Source organism: Acinonyx jubatus, chromosome A3 (assembly GCF_027475565.1).
Source record: "Acinonyx jubatus isolate Ajub_Pintada_27869175 chromosome A3, VMU_Ajub_asm_v1.0, whole genome shotgun sequence".
NCBI lineage: Eukaryota > Metazoa > Chordata > Mammalia > Carnivora > Felidae > Acinonyx > Acinonyx jubatus.
The window spans coordinates 48,912,002-48,929,220 of record NC_069388.1 but is presented as its reverse complement, the minus strand read 5'-3'; positions in this window follow the sequence as shown (position 1 = coordinate 48,929,220).

Below are 17,219 nucleotides of genomic sequence, written 5' to 3'. Positions count from 1 at the left end.
ATATCCTGCAACTTTGCTGAATGCATGAATCAATTCTAGAAGTTTTTTGGTGGATCTTTTGGGTTTTCCATATAGCGTATCATGTCATCTGCAAAGAGTGAAAGTTTGACCTCTTCCTGGTTGATTTGGATGCTTTTTATTTCTTTGTGTTGTCTGATTGCAGAGGCTAAGACTTCCAATACTATGTTGAACAACAGTGGCGAGAGTGGACATCCCTGTCTTGTTCCTGACCTTAGCGGGAAAGGTCTCAGTTTTTCCCCATTGATGATGATATTAGCGTTGGGTCATTCATATATGGCTTTTATGATCTTGAGGTATGCTCCTTCTATCCCTACTTTCTTGAGGGTTTTTATCAAGAAAAGTTGTTGTATTTTGTTAAATGCTTTCTCTGCATCTATTGAGAGGATCATGTGGTTTTTGTCCTTTCTTTTATTGATGCGATGAATCACATTGATTGCTTTGTGGTTATTGAACCAGCCCTGCATCCCAGGTATAAATCCCACTTGGTCGTGAGTGATTAATTTTTTTTTCAATATATGAAATTTGTCAAATTGGTTTCCATACAACACCCAGTGTTCATCTCAACAGGTGTCCTCCTCAATACCCATAACCCACTCTCCCGTCCCTCCCACCCCACATCAACCCTCAGTTGGTTCTCAGTTTTTAAGAGTCTCTTATACTTTGGCTCTCTCCCACTCTAACGTCTTTTTTTCCCCTTCCCCTCCCCCATGGGTTTTTGTTAAATTTCTCAGGATCCACATAAGAGTGAAAACATAGGGTATCTGTCTTTCTCTGTATGGCTTATTTCACTTAGCATCACACTCTCCAGTTCCATCCACGTTGCTACAAAGGGCCATATTTCATTCTTTCTCATTGCCATGTAGTACTCCATTGTGTATATAAACCACAATTTCTTTATCCATTCATCAGTTGATGGACATTTAGGCTCTTTCCATAATTTGGCTATTGTTGAGAGTGCTGCTATAAACATTGGGGTGCAAGTGCCCCTATGCATCAGTACTCCTGTATCCCTTGGATAAATTCCTAGCAGTGCTATTGCTGGGTCATAGGGTAGGTCTATTTTTAATTTTCTGAGGAACCTCCACACTTTTCCAGAGTGGCTGCACCAATTTGCATTCCCACCAACAGTGCAAGAGGGTTCCCGTTTCTCCACATCCTCTCCAGCATCTATAGTCTCCTGATTTGTTCATTTTAGCCACTCTGACTGGTGTGAGGTGGTATCTGAGTGTGGTTTTGATTTGTATTTCCCTGATGAGGAGCGACGTTGAGCATCTTTTCATGTGCTTGTTGGCCATCTGGATGTCTTCTTTAGAGAAGTGTCTATTCATGTTTTCTGCCCATTTCTTGACTGGATTATTTGTTTTTCGGGTGTGGAGTTTGGTGAGCTCTTTATAGATTTTGGATTCTAGCCCTTTGTCTGATATGTCATTTGCAAATATCTTTTCCCATTCCATTGGTTGCCTTTTAGTTTTGTTGGTTGTTTCCTTTGCTGTGCAGAAGCTTTTTATCTTCATAAGGTCCCAGTAGTTCATTTTTGGTTTTAATTCCCTTGCGTTTGGGGATGTGTCAAGTAAGAAATTGCTGCAGCTGAGGCCAGAGAGGTTTTTCCCTGCTTTCTCCTCTAGGGTTTTGATGGTTTCCTGTCTCACTTTCAGGTGTGAGTGATTAGTTTTTTAAATGTATTGTGGGATCTGGTTGGCTAATATCTTGTTGAGGATTTTTGCATCCATGTTCATCAGGGAAATCGGTCTATAGTTTTCCTTTTTAGTGGGGTCTTTGTCTGGTTTTGGAATCAAGGTAATGCTGGCTTCATAGAAAGAGTTTGGAAGTTTTCCTTCCATTTTTATTTTTTATTTTTTATTTTTATTAACACCTTCAAGAAAATAGGTGTTAACTCTTCCTTAAATATTTGGTAGAATTCCCCTGGAAAGCCATCTGGCCCTGGACTCTTGTTTTTTGGCAGAATTTTGATTACTAATTTGATTTCCTTACTGGTTATGGGTCTGTTCAAATTTTCTATTTCTTCCTGTTTCCGTTTTGGTAGTTTATATGTTTCTATGAATTTGTCCATTTCTTCCAGATTGCCCATTTTATTGGCATATAATTGCTCATAATATTCTTTTATTATTGTTTTTATTTTGGCTGTGTTCGTTATGATCTCTCCTCTTTCATTCTTGATTTTATTTATTTGGGTCTTTTTCTTTTTCTTTTTGATCAAACTACGCTAGTGATTTATCAATTTTGTTAAATCTTTCAAAGAACCAGCTTCTGGTTTCATTGATCTCTTCTACCGTTTTTTTTTTTTTTTTTCGATAGCATTAATTTCTGCTCTAATCTTTATTATTTCCTGTTTTCTGCTGGTTTTGGGCTTTATTTGCTGTTCTTTTTCCAGCTCCTTAAGGTGTAAGGTTAAGATTGTGTATCTGAGATCTTTCTTCCTTCTTTAGGAAGGCCTGGATTGCTATATACTTTCCTCTTATGACTTCCTTGGCTGCATCCCAGAAGCTTTGGGTTGTGGTGTTATCATTTTCATTGGCTTCCATATACTTTTTAATTTCCTCTTTAACTTCTTGCTTAGCCCATTCATTCCTTAGTAGGATGTTCTTCAGTCTCCAAGTATTTGTTACCTTTCCAAATTTTTTTCTTGTGGTTGATTTTGAGTTTCATGGCATTGTGGTCTGAAAATATGCACGGTATGATCTCAATCTTTTTGTACTTGCTGAGGGCTGATTTGTGTCCAGCATGTGTTCTATTCTGGAGAATGTTCCATGTGCACTGGAGAAGAATGTATATTCTGCTGCTTTAGGATGAAATGTTCTGACTATATCTGTTAATTTCATCTGGTCCAGCGTGTCATTCAAAGTCAGTGTTTCCTTGCTGATTTTTTTGATTAGATGATCTGTCCATTGCTGTGAGTGGGGTGTTGAAGTCTCCTACTATTATGGTATTACTATCGATGAGTTTCTTTATGTTTGTGATTAACTGATTTATATATTTGGGTGTTTCCACATTTGGCACATAAATGTTTACAACTGTTAGGTCTTCTTGGTGGATAGAACCCTTGATTATGATATAATGCTGTTCTGCATCTCTTGATACAGACTAGACTTTATTTTAAAGTCTAGATTTTCTGATATAAGTATGGCTACTCTGGCTTACTTTTGTTGACCATTAGCATGATAGATGGTTCTCCAACCCCTTATTTTCAATCTGAAGGTATCTTTAGGTCTAAAGTGGGGCTCTTCTAAACAGCATATAGATGGATCTTGTTTTCTTACCCATTCTGTTACCCTATGTCTTTTAACTGGAGCATTGAGTCCATTGACCTTTAGAGTGAATACTGAAAGAAAGGAATTTATTGCCATTATGATGCTTGCTTGTAGAGTTGGAGTTTCTGGTGGTGTTCTCTGGTCCTTTCTAATCTTTGTTGCTTTTGAGATATATATATATATATATATATTTTTTTTTTTTTCTGCCCTCAGAGAGTCCCCCTTAAAATTTCTTACAGGGCTGGTTTAGTGGTCACAAACTCCTTTAATTTTTGTTTGTCTGGGAAACTTTATCTCTCCTATTTTGAATGACAGCCTTGCTGGATATGGATAAGGAATTCTCAGCTGCATATTTTTCTGATTCAGCACATTGAATATATCCTGCCACTCCTTTCTGGCCTGCCAAGTTTCTGTGGATAGGTCTGCTGCAAACCTGATCTGTCTTCCCTTGTAGGTTAGGGACTTTTTTTTCCCTTGCTACTTTCATGATTCTCTCCTTGCCTGAGTATTTGTGAATTCGACTATGATATGCCTTGTTTATGGTGGGGTTTTGTTGAATCTAATGGAGATCCTCTGTGCTTCCTGGATTTTTATGTCTGTGTCTTTTCCCAGTTTAGGAAAGTTTTCCTCTATGATTTGCTCACATAACACTTCTACCCTTATTTCGCTCTCTTTCTCTTCTGGGACCTCTATGATTCTGATGTTGTTCCTTTTTAATAAGTCACTGATTTCTCTAATTCTTAAATTGTGCTCTTTTGACTTAATCTCTCTCTTTTTTTCTGCTTCATTATTCTCTATAAGTTTGTCCTCTATATCGTTGATTCTCTGTTCTGCCTCCTCCATCCTTGCTGCCACGGCATCCATCCATGATTGCAGCTCAGTTATAGCATTTTTTATTTCATTCTATTTTTTACTTCTTTTACCTCTGCAGAAAGGGATTCTAATCTATTTTCGACTCCAGCTAGTATTCTTATTATCGTTATTCTAAATTCTGGTTCAGACATCTTGCTTTTATCTGTGTTTTGCTCTTTGTTTTGGGATGAATTCCTTCGTTTTGTCATTTTGATGGGAGAAAAGGAATTAATGAGGTAGAAAATTAAAATTAAAAAAATTAAAATTGGGGCACCTGGGTGGCTCAGTTGGTTGGGCGACCGACTTTGGCTCGGGTCATGATCTCATGGTTTGCGAGTTCGAGCCCCATGTCGGGCTCTGTGCCGACAGCTCGGAGCCTGGAGCCTGCTTCGGATTCTGTGTCTCCCCATCTCTCTGCCCCTACCCTGCTCATGCTCTCTGTCTCTTAATGATAAATAAATGTTAAAAAAAATTAAAAAAATTAAAATTAAAAAAATATTAAAATAAAAAAATTCAAACCCCCCCACACAAAAAAATCGAATAAATGATGGTAGATCCTAGGTTTGTTTTGGTCTGGGTGTTGAAAGTGGTTTGACAGATTAGAGGAAAAAGTGGGGGGAAGAGGAATCATGTGAGAATTTGAAAAAATGAATACACTGAAGTAGGCTAAAATAAGATAATGGGAGTAAAATAGAATTTGGAAAAATTTACACAAAAGTAAAGAATTTAGGAGAAAAAAATAAAGAAAAATATTTTTAATAAAAATTAAAAAGAAAAATGAATTTTTTCTCTTTCTGTATTCAAGAAAAAGAAACGCAATGAAAAAGAGAAAAAAAGTCAATCGTTTGAAAAATTTTAAAAAGTGAATACACTGTAGTTGACTAAAATAAAATGATGGAAGTAAAATAGAATTTGAAAAAATTCACATAAAAGCAAAAAATACAGTCAACAATTAAAGAAAAATATTTTTAATAGAAATTGAAAATAAAAATGAAGTTTTTCTCTTTCTGCATTCAATAAAAGGAAAAAAACGAAAAAGAGAAAAAAGAAAAGGAAAAAAAGGAAATCACTTGAAAATTTGAAAAAAGTGAATACACTGAAGTAGACTAAAATAAAATGATGGAAGTAATATAGAATTTGAAAAAAATTACACAAAAGTAAAAAATATGTTAAAAGAAATGAAGGAAAAATATTTTTAATAAAAATTGAAAATAAAAATGAATTTTTTTATCTTTCTGTATTGAAGAAAAAGAAATGAAATAGAGAGAAAAAAACAAGGAAGAAAATTGAATAGGTGGACCTGCTAACACATTGAAATAGGACTGAAATTACTTTGTTTTCCCCTAGAAGTCAGACTATGAAGTGCTTTATAGTCCATAAACTAAGTAGGCGGTGAGACTTGTGTTCTTCAAGAGCGCGGTTGGCCCAGTTGGGCGGGGCTCAGTGTAATGGCTCTGTTATCCAATAGATGGCGCTGCTAGCCTACTGGGGTGGAGTGTTGTGGCTCTCATAGGTGCATATGCAGATGTGTGGGAGCGGTGAAAATGGCGTCACCCAGCTACCCAGTCTCTAGTATCAGAACTCTGTTCTCCCTGATCAGAACCTGTCCTCTGTCTTCAGCTGTCATCCACTCCCCGTTTTTTCACTGTCCTTGACCAGGCCCCAGGCAGTACCTCTCCCAAGGTTTGTCTCAGATGTGGCTGTTTTCCCTGGCCTCTTACTTCTGAAGGACTGTGGCTTTGACCTGTTCTGCCTCTCTGCAGGAGGGTCTCATGGAGCAATGGCCAAATGAGCAATGGCCGAATGTCAGCTGCACCCAGGAATGCTTGCTGGACCCTGCTGCTGTTGGTGCCCCGAGACTGCAGCCAGGTGCCAGCCCGCCCCAGAAAAAGTTTGTGAGATAGTGTAGCAGCAGCTTTTCAGGGATTATGGAAAGTCACAACACACATTTGGCACCAGGCTTCACCCTTAATGACCTTGTTCCAGCACGAGCGAATGTGGCCATTCTCTGGGGTCTGCTGGAACCAGGTGGTTTCAACAGTCTCTACCAAATGTCCTTCCAGCAGTGGAACCAATTTTCCCCACATGGCCCGAGAATCTCCCAGACCCCATTCTGTTCCTGGCGATTTACCCTTCCCACCAGAGCACCACCAGGTATCGAGCTGTGGAGTTGCAGACTTTGCACTCCCCTTGCTTACAGTCTTGAGTTTATACCCTCTCCTTTCTCCTTTCCCCCTTTTTAGTTTAGTCCCTGTGGCTGTTTCCAATTTTCCACTTTCTCTCCAGCTGCTTTTGGGGAGGGGTGCCTTTCCTGTATTCTCCCCCTCCCTGTCTCTGTCCTCTCTCCACCCGCAAAAGCACCTCCCTGCCTGCCATGGCTTCTCGTTTCCCATGTTCACCTTTCTGGGCCATTGTACCTGCTGAATTCTGTGGTTCAGGCTGTGCAGATTTTTGTGTTAATCTTCAAATTAGTTTTCTAGGTGTGCAGGATGGTGTAGTGTTGGTCTCCTGTATTTCATGGATGTGAGACACACAAAAAACTTCCATGCTGTTCTACCATCTTGGCTCCTCTTACCTTTTCTTTTATTAATGTGATGTATCAGATTGATTGATTTGAGAATATTGAACCAGTCTTGCAGCCCAGGAATGAATCCCACTTGATCATGGTGAATAATTCTTTTTATATGCTGTTGAATTCGATTTACTAGTATCTTGTTGAGATTTTTGTGTCCATATTCATCAGGGATATTGGCGTGTAGTTCTCTCTTTTTTTGCTGGGTCTCTGTCTGGTTTGGGAATCAAAATAATGCTGGCTTCATAGACTGAGTCTGGAAGTTTTCCTTCCCTTTCTATTTTTTGGAACTGCTTGAGAAGGATAGGTAGTAACTCTGCTTGAAATGTCTGGTAGAATTCCCCAGGAAAGCCATCTGGTCCCAGACTCCTATTTGTTGGGAGATTTAAAAAAAAGTTTTTTTAATGTTTATTTTTGAGACAGAGAGAGACAGAACATGAATGGGGGAGGGGCAGAGAGAGAGGGAGACACAGAATCCAAAGCAGGCTCCAGGCTCTGAGCTGTCACCACAGAGCCTGACACGGGGATCAAACTCATGAATTGCGAGATCATGACCTGAGCCGAAGTCAGATGCTCAACCAACCGAGCCACCTAGGCGCCCCTGTTGGGAGATTTTTGATGACTGATTCAATTTCTTCCCTTGTTATGGGTCTGTTCAAATTTTCCATTTCTTCTTGTTTGAGTTTTGGTAGTGTGTGGGTGTTTAGGAATTTGTCCATTCCTCCACGTTTTCCAGTTTGTTGGCATATAATTTTTCATAGTATTCTCTGATAATTGCTTGTATTTCTGAGGGATTGGTTGTAATAATTCCTTTTTCATTCATGATTTTATCTTTTGGGTCCTCTCTCTTTTCTTTTTGAGAAGCCTGGCTACAGGTTTCTCAATTTTGTTTATTTTTTTCAAAAAACCAACTCTTGGTTTCTTTGATCTGTTCTACTGTTCTTTTTGGATTCTATATTGTTTATTTCTGCTCTGATCTTTATTATTTCACTTCTTCTGCTGGGCTTGGGGTGTCTTTCTAGTTCCTTTAGGTGTGCTGTTGGATTTTGTATTTGGGATTTTTCTTGTTTCTTGAGATAGGCCTGGATTAAAATGTATTTTCCTCTCAGGACTGCCTTTGCTGCATCCCAAAACATGTGGATTGTTGTATTCTCATTTTAACTTGTTTCCATATATTTTTTAAATTTCTTCTCTAATTGCCTGGTTGACCCATTCATTCTTTAGTAGGATATTCTTTAACCTTCATGTTTTTGGAGGTTTTCCAGGCTTTTTCCTGTGGTTGATTTCAAGTTTCATAGCTTTGTGATCTGAAAGTGTGCATGATATGATCTCAATTCTTTTATACTTATTAAGGGTTGTTTTGTGACCCAGTATGTGATCTATCTTGGAGAAGGTTCCATGTGCACTCGAAAAGAAAGTATATTCTGTTGCTTTGGGATGCAGAGTTCTAAACATACCTGTCAAGTCCATCCTGTCCAATGAATCATTCAGGGTCATTTTTTCTTTACTGATTCTCTGTCTAGATGATCTTTCCATCGTTGTAAGTGGAGTATTAAAGTCCCCCGCAATTACCACATTCTTATCAATAAGATCGTTTATGTTTGTGATTAATTGTTTCATACATTTGGGTGCTCCTGAATTTGGCACATAGACATTGTTAGCTCTTCCTGATGGATAGATCCTGTAATTATTAAATAATGCCTTTCTTCATCCCTTGTTACAGCCTTTAATTTAAAGTCTAGTTTGTCTCGTAGAAGTGTGGCTACTCTAGCTTTCTTTTGACTTCCAGTAGCATGATAGATAGTTCTCCATTCCCTCACTTTCAATCTGAAGGTGTCCTCAGGTCTAAAATGAGTCTCCTGTAGACAGAAAATAGATGGGTCTTTTTTTTTTATTCATTCCGATACCCTATCAGACAAACTAGATTTTTAACAAAAGACTGTAACAAGAGATTAAGAAGGGCATTATATCATAATTAAGGGGTCTATCCATAGAAAATATCTAACAGTTGTAAATATTTATACCCCTGTCTTGAACACCCAAATATATTAATCAATTAATAACAAACATAAATAAATTCATTAATTGTAATACAATAATAGGATGGGATTTTAACACCCCAGTTATAGCAATGGGCAGATAATCTAAGCAGAAAATAAATAAGGAAACTGACTTTGAGTGACACATTGAACTGTATGGACTTAACAGATATATTCAGAACATTTTATCTGAAAATAGCAGAATACACATTCTTTTCAAGTGCACATGGAACATTATCCAGAATAAGATCACGTACTGGGCCACAAATCATCTCTCAACAAGTCCAAGCAGATTGAGATCATGCCATGTATTTTCAGACCACAACACTATGAAAGTTGAAGTCAACCACAAGAAAAAAATTGAAAGCCCTCAAATACATGGAGGTTAAAGAATATTCTACTAATGAATTAACCAGTAAATTAAAGAAGAAATAAAAAAAATACATGGAAGCCAATGAAAATGAAAATATGACAGTCCAAACCCTTTGGGATGCCACAAAGACAATCCTAGCAGGAAAATGCATTGCAATTCTGGCCTATCTCAAGAAGCAGGAAGGTCCCCAATAACAACTTAGCCTTACACCTAAAAAAGCTAGAAAAGGAACAGCAAATAAAGCCTAAAGCCAGCAGAAGAAGGGAAATAATAAAGATTAGAGCAGAAATAAATGATATAGAAATCAAAAAACCCAGTAGAACAAATCAATGAAACTAAGAGCTGGTTCCTTAAAAGAATTAACAAAATTGATAACTCCCTAACCAGACTTATCAAAAAGAAAAGATAAAGTACCCAAATAGATAAAGTCATGAATGAAAGATGAAAGATCACAATCAACACCACTGAAATACAAACAATTATAATACAATACTGTGAAAAATTATATGCCAACAAACTGGACAATGTGGAAGAAATGGACAAATTCCTAGAAACTCACAAGGTACCAAAACTGAATCAGGAAGAAATAGAAAATTTGAACAGATGCAAAATGAGCAAAGAAATTGAATCAGTTATCAAAAATCTCCCAACAGAAAGGAGTCCTGGGCCAGATGGCTTCCCAGGGGAATTCTACCAGACATTTAAAGAAGAGTTAATGCATATTCTTCTCAAACTGTTCCAGAAAATAGAAATGGAAAGAAAACTCCCAAACTCATTCTCCAAATCCAGCATTACCTTGATTCCAAAATCAGGCAAATACCCTGCTAAAAAACATTATCACAAGCCAATATCCCTGAAGAACTGGATGCAAAAATTCTAATAAAATACTATCAACTTGAATTCATGGGACATTAAAAGAGTTATTCACCATGTTCCAGTGGAATTTATTCCTGGGCTGCAGGGCTGGTTCAATATTTGCAAATCAATCAATGTGATATACCACATTAATAAAATAAAAGATAAGAACTATATGATCCTGTCAATAGATGCAGAAAAAGCATTTGACCAAATATGGCATCAATTTCTGATAAAAATCTCTCAACAAAGTAGGGATTGATGGTACATACCTCAACATCATAAAGGCCATATACAAAAGACCTGCAGCTAATATCGTCCTCAATGGGGAAAAACTGAAAGTCTTTCCCCTACAGTCAGAAGAATCAAGACAAAGATGTCCACTCTCACCATTACTATTTAACATAGTACTAGAAGTCTTAGCATATGAAATCAGAAAACAAAAAGAAATAAAATACATATAAATCATCAAGGAGAAAGTCAAACTTTCACTATTTGCAGATGACATGATACTCTACATAGAAAAACCGAAAGATTCCATGAAAAAATTGCTAGAGCTAATACATGAATTCAGCAAAGGCACAGGATTCAAAATCAACATATAGAAATCTGTTGAATTTATATACACCAATAATGAAGCAGCAGTAAAGAAATCAAGGAATAGATCCTATTTGCAACTACACCAAAAACAATAAGATACCAGGAATAAATCTAACTAAAGAGTAAAATATCTATACTCTAAAAACTACAGAACACCTATGAAGTAAACTGAAGAGGACACAAAGAAATGGAAAAGAATTCCATGCTCATGGATTGAGAGAACATTGTTAACATGTCTATACTACTCAAAGCAATCCACACATTTTATGCAATCCCTATAAAATAACCACCAGCATTTTCTGCAGAGCTAGAAAAAACAATCCTAAAATTTGTGTGGAATCACAAAAGACCATGAATAGCCAATCCTGAAAAAGAAAAACAAAGCTGGAAGCATCACAATTCTGGATTTCAGGCTGCATTACAAAGCTGTGGTCATCAAGACAGTATGGTACTAGCACCAAAACAGACACATAGGTCAATGGAACAGAATAGAAAACCCAGAAACAAATCCATATATATGGTCAACTCATCTTCAACAAAGCAGGAAAGAATATCCAGTGGAAAAAAGACAGTCTTTTTAACAAATGTTGTTGGAGAAACTGCATGGCCACATGCAAAGGAGTGAAACTGGACCACTTTGCTACACCATACACAAAAACAAATTCAAAATGGATGAAAGACCTAAATATGAGACAAGAAACCAGCAAACTCCTAGAGGAGAACACAGGCAGCAACCTCTTTGACCTTGGCCAAAGCAACTTCTTATTAGATATGTTGCTGAAGGCAAGGGAAACAAAAGCAAACATGAACTATTGAGTCTTCATCAAGATTAAAATCTTTTGCACAGCAAAGGAAACTATTAGCAAAACTAAAAGCAGCCTATGGAATGGGAGAAGATATTTGCAAATGATATATCTGATAAAGGGTTAGTATCCAAAATCTATAAAGAATGTAATCAAACTCAATACCAAAAGAAGAAATAATGCAGTTAAGAAAGGGGCCAAAGAGAGGCACCTGGGTGGCTCAATAGGTTAAGCATCTGACTTCAGCTCAGGTCATGAACTTAGAGTTCGTGAGTTCGAGCCCTGCATTGGGCACTGTGCTGACAGCTTGGAGCCTGGAGCTTGCTTCAGATTCTGTGTCTCCCTCTCTTTCTGCCCCTCACTTGCTTTCACCCTGTCTCTCTCTCCCTCAAAATAAATAAACATTAAAAAAATTGTTTTAAAATGAAAGGGGCAGAATACACAAATAGACAATTTTCCAAAGAAGGCATCCAGATGGCTAACAGACACATGAAAAGATGCTCGACATCACTCATCCTCAGGGAAATGCAAATCACAACCACAATGAGATACCATCTCACACCTGTCAGAATGGCTAAAATTAACAAGGCAAGAATCAACAGGTGTTGTCAATGATGTGTAGAAAGGGGAGCCCTCTTGCACTGCTGGTGGGAATGCAAACTGGTGCGGCTACTCTGTAGAATAGTATGAGGGTTCCTCAGAAAATTAAAAATAGAAGCACCTTAGAATTCAGCAATTATGCTAATAGATATTTACCCGAAGGATACAAAATACAGATTTGAAGGGATACATGCATCCTAATGTTTATAGCAGCATTATCATCAATAGCCAAACTATGGAGAAAGCCCAAATATCTATCAACTGATGAATGGATAAAGATGTGGTATGTGTGGATGTATATGTGTATAATATACACATATATATATATGAATATATAATATATATAAATATGTATATATATAATATTCCCTTGATATGTATATATATACATACATACATACAAGGGAATATTACTCAGACATCAAAAAGAATGAAATCTTGCCATTTGCAATGACGTGAATGGAGCTAGAATGTATTAGGCTAAGTGAAATAAGCCAATCAGGGAAAGACAAATACCATATGACTTCACTCATATGTGGAATTTAAGAAACAAAACAGATAAACATATGGGAACGAGGGGGAAAGAGAAGAGAGGGAAACAAACCACAAGAGACTCTTAATGATAGAGAACAAACTGTGGGTTGACAGAGGGAGATGAGTGGGGGATATGGGCTAGATGGGTGATGGGTACAAAGGAGGACACTTCTGATGAGCGCTGGGTGTTGTATGTAAGTGATGAATCACTGAATTCTACTCCTGAAACCAATATTGCTCTGTATGTTAACTAAAAAAAAATTTTTTTTAAATAAAGAGTCAAATGCCTAACCAACTGAGCCACCCAGGCCCCCTTTGAGTGACTTAGATCTAAAAAACTGATGGAAATACAAAGAGAAATTTATTTATTTGGTTTTAAGTTTTTTTTTTAATCCACTTATTCAACATATAGTGTTATATACATTTTAAGTGTTCAATATAGTAATTCAACACTTCCATACAACATCCAGTGCCAATCATGACAAATGCATCCTTAATTCCCATCACCTATTTCACACATCTCCCTTCTGGTAACCATCAGTTTGTAACTTCAGCATTATGAGTGGGAATTTTAATGGACATTTCTCAAAATTGACAGAGATCATGAAGATAAAAATAAGCAGAGCATTTGAATACTACAGACAACAAACTTCATGTGATAGATAATAGGTCTACTGACCCATGAGAGAATCTACATTATTTTCAACCATACATAGCATGGTCACAGAAATTGAGTATGTGTAAGCTATAAAGAAATTGTCAGGGCACTTGGGTAGCTCAGTTGGTTAAGCATACAACTTCGGCTTAGGTCATGAACTGGCTGTTCATGAGTTTGAGCCCCATATCAGGCTCTGTGCTGACAGCTCAGAGCCTGGGACCTGCTTCGGACTCTATGTCTCTCTCTCTCTCTCTCTGCCCCTCACCCACTCATGCTCTCTCTCTCTCTCAACAATAAATAGACGTTTAAAGAATGTGTGTTTTTCAAAAATTGTCAACAAAAGAAAAAAATAGAAATCATGTTATAGGTCACACTGATCACAACACAACACAATAAAATTAAGAATTGACAACAGAAGATAATATATAAATATACTCAGAAATGATAAACTATATAGAAGTAAAATGTTGTACAAAGTTTATCATTGTTAGTAATAGGAAAAGTACAAATAACCTAAATCCCCTTCATTAGGCAAATAGTTACAACCATGGTACATCCATAGTATGGGATGCCATGCAGCAGTTAAAAGAATGAGGTAGATTTATTATATACATAAACATGAATAATATCCAAGATATGTTGATAAATGAAAAAGCAGTTTGAAGAGCAGTAATACACTGTATGACAGAGTTTATGAAAAAACCCACAAAATGAAATTACCTTTCTCATTAAATTAAATCCATTTCATACCTACACATACACATGATATGTAATACAAAGAAAACTGTAAAGGAAAATTCTGGGATATTAGATCAATGAGATAACAGTGATTGCCTCTGGGATGGGCCTGTCATTCAAGGTAATGTAGTCAAGATGTGGCTTCTCCTTTTGTAGCAATGTGGATGGAACTGGAGAGTGTTATGCTAAGTGAAACAAGTCATACAGAGAAAGACAGACACCATATGTTTTCACTCTTATGTGGATCCCGAGAAACTTAACAGAGACCATGGGGGAAGGGAAGAAAAGAAAAAGTTAGAGAAGGAGGGAGCCAAACCATAAGAGACTCTTAAACACTGAGAATAAACTGAAGGTTGATGGGGGGTGGGAGAGAGAGGAAATTGGGTTATGGGCATTGAGGAGGGCACCTGTTGGGATGAGCACTGGGTGTTGTATGGAAACCACTTGACAATAAATTTCATATTAAAAAAAGAGGGGACTTCTCGTCACATGCATTGTTAGACATTCTTATAATGGTGATATATGTATGCACTATTGATAGCATTTTTAAACCACTTAAAATAACAAGAAATGTAAGAAAAGAAAAACAGTTCTGGGTACCACTGTCCAATGGAAGTACAAGAAGGTTTGCTTGTAATTTTTTCTCTTCTTCTTGTTCATTCTTCATCCTTCACATCCTCTACCAATGTTTACAGTGTCATGGACTTGACACGGACTGCTCATCATTTCCTGTTTTCATAGATTGTTGTGTCTCTGTGTTAGCCAACTTCCAAGATGGTTGTCAGTGATTCATGCCTCCTGGGAGCCACACTTTCATGCACCCACACCGAATCAAGGTGGACCTCCAGCCTCCATGGCTGAGAAATCATTGCAGTTTCCATCTTGCTCTCCTCGACGGCTCATGCTGAGGGAAGCCAGCCACCCTGCCCTAAGGATGCTCAAGTAGGCCATTGGAAGGGCCCATGGAGAGAGGTGCTAACGCTTCCCCTAAAGCCAGCACTACCTCAATAGCTATGTGAGGGGACTAGTAGGAGCTTCCCAAGCCAAGCTTCAGATGATGGCAGCCCAGCCAGATGTCTGACTGTAGCCTCTTGAGAGACCCTGAACCAGAATCACCCAGTAAATTCCTGACCCACAGAAATCATGAGAGATAATGATTATTGCTGTTTTCCACCATTAAGTTGTATGATACCTGTTATGCAACATTCTGGGACATTCTCCCAGGTACCTTCCATTCATAGCCATCTAATGATTTCAGCTATAATTGATTACCCTAGTCAGCATCCAATGCCATAATCTGTGTTTGATGTTGGATCATCCCTCTCTGACCACTCATCTTTATTCACCTGCCTATGAGGCCCCCACCACTTGGCCTGCCCCCTAGGATGAGGAAAGGTCATCAGCATGCCGGTGGTTGACCCAAGTCTCCCACTTGGACACTGTGGCAGACATGACAGTTTTGTGGGCCAACCTTTGTGTAAGTTTGTAGCTGGACAAGGGGTTCCAAGGAGGACAGAGCCTCATTTGTTTTCATGGCTTAATTCTCTTTTTATTTTCTAGACGATGAACCAATTTGGCGGGAACACTATCCTGACACAAGGGGCCAGACCAGCTTTGGGCAAAGGCAAGGGAAGTCCTTTAGGGCCAGGAATTTTCTGGAATGTGTTTGAGTGGTTTAGGGGGTCAGGTCGCTGAGTATCCAATGTTTGGTAATGGAAGCCTCCACCTCGCGAGTACTGTAGAATAAAGCCTTTTTAGGCCTGGTTTGCCACCAAGATGCCACCTGGCTATCCAATGGCAGTCCCAGGTCTGAAGAGAGGAGTGGGCTGGTTAACAGGAGGAGTCTTTCCAGAGCACCTCCTGGTGGAAGAGGTAAGACTTCCTGGGTGGCAGACTTCATGTTGCTCACTTTGGGAAGGCTGACAGGCAGGTTTTAATGGATGACTTGGATAATCAGAGCTGGAAGGGAGCCTAAAAAGTCATCTAAAATGCTAAGCAAAATACATCAGCCAGAGAAAGAAAAATACCAAATGAATTCACTCATATGTGGAATTTAAGAAACAAAACAGATGAACATAGGGAAAGGGAAAGAAAAATAAAATAAGATAAAAACAGAGAGGGAGGCAAATCATAAGAGACTTTTAACTATAGAGAACAAGCTGAGGGTTGCTGGAGGGGAGATGGGTGGGGAATGGGCTAACTGGGTGATGGGCATTAAGGAGGGCACTTCTTGTAATGAACACGGGGGTTTATATGTAAGTGATGAAGCACTAAATTCAACTCCTGAAACCAACATTACACTGTATGTTAACTAATTTGAATTTAAATAAAATCTTGGAGAAAAAAAAATGACCTATCAGATTTTGCACAAAAGTAAAAATATTTAAATGATCCCCTTAGGATCTATACAGTATATATTGTAAACAAGGCAATATAAATTACCCTCTTGCACTTAAAAAATAACATAAAGGGTGCCTGAGTGGCTCATGAACTGAGCTGAAGTCGGACATTTAACCATCTGAGACACCCTCATGGCCCTGTTGATTTTAAATAGATTTGGTATGAACAGATAATAGGGGCACCTGGATGGCTCAGTTGGTTGAGCAACCAACTCTTGATTTAGGCTCAGGTCATGATCTCATGGTTTGTGGGCTTGAGCCCAGTGTCAGGCTCCATGCTGACAGCTCAGAGCCTGGAGCCTGCTTCAGATTCTCTATCTCCCTCTCCCTCTGCCCCTCCCCCACTCACACTCTGTCGGTCTTTCTCTCGCTCTCTCTCAAAAAATATTAAAAAGTGGGTTGTTCTCAGAGAAGATGGTGGCGTAGGAGGACGCTGGGCTCACCGCGTCCTGCTGATCACTTAGATTCCACCCACATCTGCCTAATTTACCCTGATAACCACCAGAAGACTAGCAGAATGGACTCTCTGGAGCCAAAAATAGATGAGAGGCACATGGAAGAGGGTAGGAAGGGCAGAGAGGTGGTGCGCGCTACATGGACTGGCGGGAGGGAGCCAGGGTGGTGGAAGGGCAGCCAGCCCACCCAGCAAGGCAGAGCCCCTGAGTCTGGCTTGCAAAAGTGGAGGGGACAGAAGGAGTGTGTTCTGACAGCCAGTGGGACTTAACACCTGGAATGTTATAAGTCAACAGCTCTGTTCAGAGAGCGGGAGGGAGAGTTGTTGACCCCGGGAAGACAGAGCTCAGCTTGATGGGGAACAAAGGCGCTGGGAAGCACTGTCTCCCTCGCCCATCCCCCAGCCAAAATCCCAAAGGGAACCAGTTCCCATCATGGAACTTGCTTGCAATG